Below are 6,000 nucleotides of genomic sequence, written 5' to 3' on the forward strand. Positions count from 1 at the left end.
TCATCCCCAGAGCTTGTCGATGTTACTGCTTGTTGTTGTTTCTCTAACAACTTTACTGATATAATTTACTGATATAGTTCTGTAAAGTCTATTCTCTTTCTTATGTTTGGTCACTGAGGACTCTGGTCAGCCTGGTGATTAGCCAACAATTGAACAGAGATTTCCTTCAAGCCTGGAACCAAAAATTCTCCCACTGTTTGCAGAGGGGTTCTCTGTGCATGCTGATACATATCTTCAACAATCAGACAGGCAGTCTACAATACTACCTTGGTCTTTACTTCTAGTTTGTGCAGGGCCTCAAGGTTGACCAGAGAGGTGAGCTTAAGGCCTTCTCAGGTCTTTTCTGAGCATGCACACAGCCTTGGACTTGCATGCAGCCTTCTACATTCCCAGAAACACGTTGGAAATGTTCAAAGCCCTTATTCCCCTACACATCTTAGACTTTCTTCCCAAGCTTTTTGGTTAGTCTATTGTTTGTCTCAACCATTATCCATTGCCTTAGGCAGTAATAAATAAAATATTTGCCTGTAAATATTTCAACAAATATGCCCCCAGGTAGTGACCTTAGGACTGGGTGAGTTTGGAGCTAGGCAAGATAAAGACATACTATTTGACCAGCTATTCCAGAGGGCCGCCAGACAGATCAACTAAAGGCAATTCCTTGCAAATGAGGTCCTTCTGCCCCATCTAGTACAGCTATTGGAATGCAGGATATTATTTCCAAGACTATAACTAAGCTGGGGAGTGGTAGATAAAACCACGGTGAGTTAAAATGCTACAATGCTCTGTTCTTGCCGATAATCAGCCATTTTTCTTGAATAAGCACTCTCTGAGTTGCTGCAAGCTTTTGGTTAATTTTCAAACTTCTAAAAAAGTTGATTCTGACAGTTTTTGCCACTTTTTTCACTGCTTTTATGAAGAGGCAGACTTCTAGAGTTTCCTAGTCCATTTTCAGCGATTTCATTTTCTATTCACAGATGACATGATCTTGTATATGGAAAGTCCCAAAATATCCACTGAAAACCTATTAGCACTAATAAACAAGATCAACAAAATTGTATGATATAAGAGCAATAGACAAAAAATCCATTGTATTTCTAGGTGCTTATTATAAATTATTGGAAAATGAAATTAAGAAACAGTTCTATTCATAACAGCACCTAAAAGAATAAAATACTCAGAAATGAGTGCAATGAAAGAAGTCTATTGCTTTACACTAAAAACTATAAAACACTGTGTCAAGAAATTAAAGAAAATATGAATAAATGGTAAGAGATTTTATTTTCACAGATTGGGAGATTCAATATTATTAAGATGGCGATTTTCCCAAAATTGGTGTATAAATTCAGTGCAGTTCCTATCAAAGCCCTAGCTGTCATTTTTACAGAAACTGAGGGACTATCCTAAAATTTATATGGAAATGCAAAGGCCCCAGAATAGTCAAAATAATCTTGAAAAACAAGAACAAAGTCAGAGGACTTGTACTTCCTGACTTCAAAACTTACTATAAAGCTATAGTAATGAAGACAATGCAGTACTAGCATAAGGATAGACATATAGATCAATGGAACAGAATTGAGATTCTAGAAATAAACCGCTACATTTATGGTTAATTGATTGTTTACAAAGGTGTCAGTGCAATATGATACAGAAACAACAATCTTCTTCAACGAACAACAGAGACAATTTTTAACAAACGACACATGCAAAAAAATTTAAACACTTTCTTCACACTATTCACAAAAAGAGAATAACTCAGCGCATTGTAAATCTAAATTTAAAAGCTAAAAGTATAAAACTTTCCTAAGAAAACCTTTGCGACCTTGAGTCAGACAGAGTTTTTAGATACCATGTCAAAAGCAAAATCCATTTAAAAATACTTAATAAATTGAACTTTACCAAAATTTTAAAACTTTGCTCTTCCAAAAGCACCTTTACAAAAATTTAAAAATGAGCCAAATAAGGAAAACAAATATTTACAAATCATATATCTGATAAATATATAAAAAACTCTTCCAATTCAACAGTAAGAAGACAAACAACCCTGTCAAAATTTTGGCTAAAGATTTGAATAGATGCTTCACCAAAGAAAATACCTAAATGGATAATAAATACATGAAAAGATGCTCAATCTCATTGTTTATTAGTGAAATTCAAATCATAACCACAATGAACTGCCACTTCACTCCCACTAGAATTGCTATCATCAAAAAGACAGAAACCAATAAGCATTGGCAAGGATATACAGAAACTAAAACCCAGATACTTTGATGGTGAGAATGTAAAGTGGTCCAACCACTTCGGAAGACAATTTGGTGATTTCCTCAAAATTTGAACATAATTTTACCAGACGATCCATCAACTCCACTCCTAGATATCTACCCAAGAGAAATAAAACCTTATGTCCACATGAAGACTTGTATGTGGGTGTTCATAGCATCATTATTCATAAAAGTCAAAAAGTAGAAACAATCAAATATCTATCAACTGAGAAATAAGAAACAAATGTAAATCCATACAGTAGCATATTGTCAGGCAATCAAAAAGAATTAAGTACTAATATATGCTAGAATATGGATGAACTTCAAAAACATTATGCTGAGTGAAAGGAGCCAGACCCAAAAGACTACATATTGTATGATCCCATTTGTATGAAATGTCTAGAAAAGGTAAATCTGCAAAAATAGATAGTAGATTAGTCATTGCCTGAGGCTGGGGGTAAAAGAAAGAGTTGCAAATAAGCATGAGGGATTTCTCTTTTGAGGTGATAGAAGTGTTTTAAAACTGGATTGTGGTGATAGCTGCTCAACTTCATAAACTCACTAAGAATCATTGAATTGTACATTTAAAATGGGGGAACTTATGGCATATAAATTATGCCTTAATAAAGCTGTTTAAAAAATTAAATGAAACTATGATAATAAAAAGGCTACCCCTAAAGAAATTACTATTAATCATATTAAGTCACCAGAACAGCACTGTGGATGAATTTACCAAAAGCAGAGCCTAAAGGAAAGGAATTAATTCCTAGAGACAGAAGCTTCACTCCAACAAATGAAGAGACCCCACAGAGAACAAGAGGAGCACAGTCTTGTGCTTCCCATCCCAGGAGGCTTTGAGGAGGGTGCAACCATATCCCATTGCTGCATCCACTACTCCCAATCTTATACTTTTCCAAAAGGAGAGGGGAGAGCAAATTACAATTTACACTATTCTGAAAATCCTAAGAATTGCGTGCCTATTGAGGGAGTCTTGGTTTTCAAACAAGTGTTTTGAAATAAAGTATCAGATGTCCTTCCAGGCATAAGACCAGTAGTAAATATTAGAGTTTAAGGAGGACTCAGTGAGACCACACCCATGTTCCACACTGGAAACAGGCCCATATGACTCATTTTAATCACAACTCTCCTGCCCCACATACCCACAACAGATGAAAAAACAATTTTCACAAATAATTACAATAGTTGCCATTTACTGGACACATTGTGCATCCGGCATTGTAGTCAAGGCTCCAACCCTCTCAACAAACATAACCCTATGACACAGGATTCATCCTTATCCTCACTCTACAGATGAGGATCTGAGAACTGAAGAGGTTATGAAACTCACCCACAATCATGTGGCTGGTAATTACTGGAGCTGAGATTCTTCCCTCTGAGCCTCCTACCTGCCGAGACTGAATTCTCAGCCCCTACTCTCTACAGCTGTGTTCCTCAAGCTTATTTTCTTTAATACATCATGACCCAGGATATACAAGTATATCTGTAAATGGAGTTTCACAAAATAATACTTAACGTCTACTATGCAAAATATTTTTATTCTATTTGTCTTATTTTTCTTTTTAATATTAGGTTGGTGCAAAGTTATTGCATTTTTGCCCTTAAAAGCAATGGTCAAATATCTTGGTCAGTACCACCAACATAGTTTTAAAAACACTACTACACAGAAAAACCTATATAGTCACATTAAGGTGAGACTTTGCAAAAATTTTCAAGACCCTTCTAGGTATGTCCATCAAAGTCAAGCAACTGCCAGTCTGAATATCTGCCTACATACACTGCAACCCTTCACCTGCCAGAGGAAGGAGGAAGAGAGAGCTAAAACCTGAGCAAGTAACCCAGTGGATAGCCCCTACTCAAGGGTGCACTAAGAGAGAATCTAGCCATGAGGAGGGCAAGAAAAGAGAGAAGCAATCTATTTGCCTTAAACAAAGTGTACAGTAACAGAATTCCTAGCAACGCACCAAAAGACTAAGAGATTCTGGGAAAACCTCCTGTTTTCCTATGACCAGAATATCATAGGTACACTTTATTCTCAAATTCACCGTGCTTAATACCACCTTAAGACAACTTATAGGGGCCTGTAGGAGCTCAAACCTGGTCCACTCTGCCACTCACATCTCCTACCACATCAACAGCATAACTCAGATCCCAAATTCAGAGACACTAGAAATCCTTTCTGTTCAATTTATAATTAAAAGGGTACAGCTTCTATTTGAACAGCTTCACCAAGTGAAAAACTTTTAAATGATTTTCTGCCTACATATTTCCACTTTATTAAAATGAAAGCATAACCCCGGATGATTATTTTCCCTTGCATTATTCTGGCATTTTATCTTCTGCTTATTTGAGGACTGTTGTGTTCTTTTGCATTCATCTTGGTAATCCTAGCAGACTTCCCCACAATTCATTTCTCTACAGCGTTACCTCTGTTCGCTTAGATTTTCTGCTGATGTAACTGCTTGGGCTGATCAAAAAGGTGAAGAGGGGATTAGGGAGGTCCATATTAAAGGTTTTAAGCATGTGTGTTCTCAATTCTTTTCTTGATCTGGGAGATTACATTGGAAGAGTTATCTCTGTCTCCTTAAGAAGAGAGGTTGCAAGAGGTACAGCATTGTTGAGATTCTGTTATGGAGGCATTGGAAAGGATTACTCCTTTTTCCTCTGTCTTTAACCACTGCAATCCTAAGAAGACTCCTTTATGAAACCTCTGCTTCAAAGACCTTTGAGTTGCAGATGTCTGCAAAGTAGCTCAGATTTAATATTCCCAAATCAGAACTTCTGACTCTGGCCACCATTTCCACCCCAACTGCTTCTCCCCATCGCCCACCCCCACCTTCCCATTATCAGAAAACAGTCATCTCCCTCCTCCCAGTCGCTTTGGCCTAAAATCCAGAGGCCCTCCCTCTGGATTTCCCTCCCTCCTTAGCCCCCATACATGATTCATTAGCAAGTCCTATCCCCCTGCTTTCAAAATAGGTATGAAATTCAACCACTTTTCCCCATCTCTCTGCTCAGAAGGCCTCTTCTTCTTGCACTGGAACTACTGCAGTGATCCTCAAACTGATATCCTTGTTTCTGCTTTTACTGCTTCCAATCCATTCTCCACCCAGCAAATGGAAGATCTTATAAAAATTTAAAGCAGATCATGTCCTCCCTCAGCTTAAAATCTGAAATACATTTCCATTGCAGTTAGAATAATGATGCCCTTGTTCTATAAGGTTCTACACAGGTCACCTCTCCCACCTAATCTCCTTCTACTGCCCCCTACTTGTTTATTGAACTTGCACCACACTGGCTTTCTTATTTGTCTTCAAATGCACCATGCTTATTTCCACTTAAGGGCATTTGTACTTACTGTTCTAGCTGTCTAGAACACTGTTCTACCAGATTGTCACATGACTAGCTCCCTTCTGGTCTCAGCTCAAGTGTCATAAAAGTAGCCTCAGAGAAGCCTTCTATGACTGCCCTTAGCTAATGCTCTCTGTCCACCCACTCACTATCACATTACCCCATTTAATTTTCTTCGTAGAACTTATTTGAAATATTTTTTGCATACTTGTTTATTGTCCGTGTCCTCCATTGCAGCGCGAGCTCCAGGGAAACAGGAACAATTGTCTCTCTTGTTCACTGGAGTATGGCACTACCTAGAAGAGTACTTGGCACCAAGAGGGCACTCAATTAATAGTCAATGAATGAACTGGCATGCCGCACTGTTTCT

The sequence above is a fragment of the Rhinopithecus roxellana genome, chromosome 7 (genome assembly GCF_007565055.1).
Source record: "Rhinopithecus roxellana isolate Shanxi Qingling chromosome 7, ASM756505v1, whole genome shotgun sequence".
NCBI classification, from domain to species: Eukaryota; Metazoa; Chordata; class Mammalia; order Primates; family Cercopithecidae; genus Rhinopithecus; species Rhinopithecus roxellana.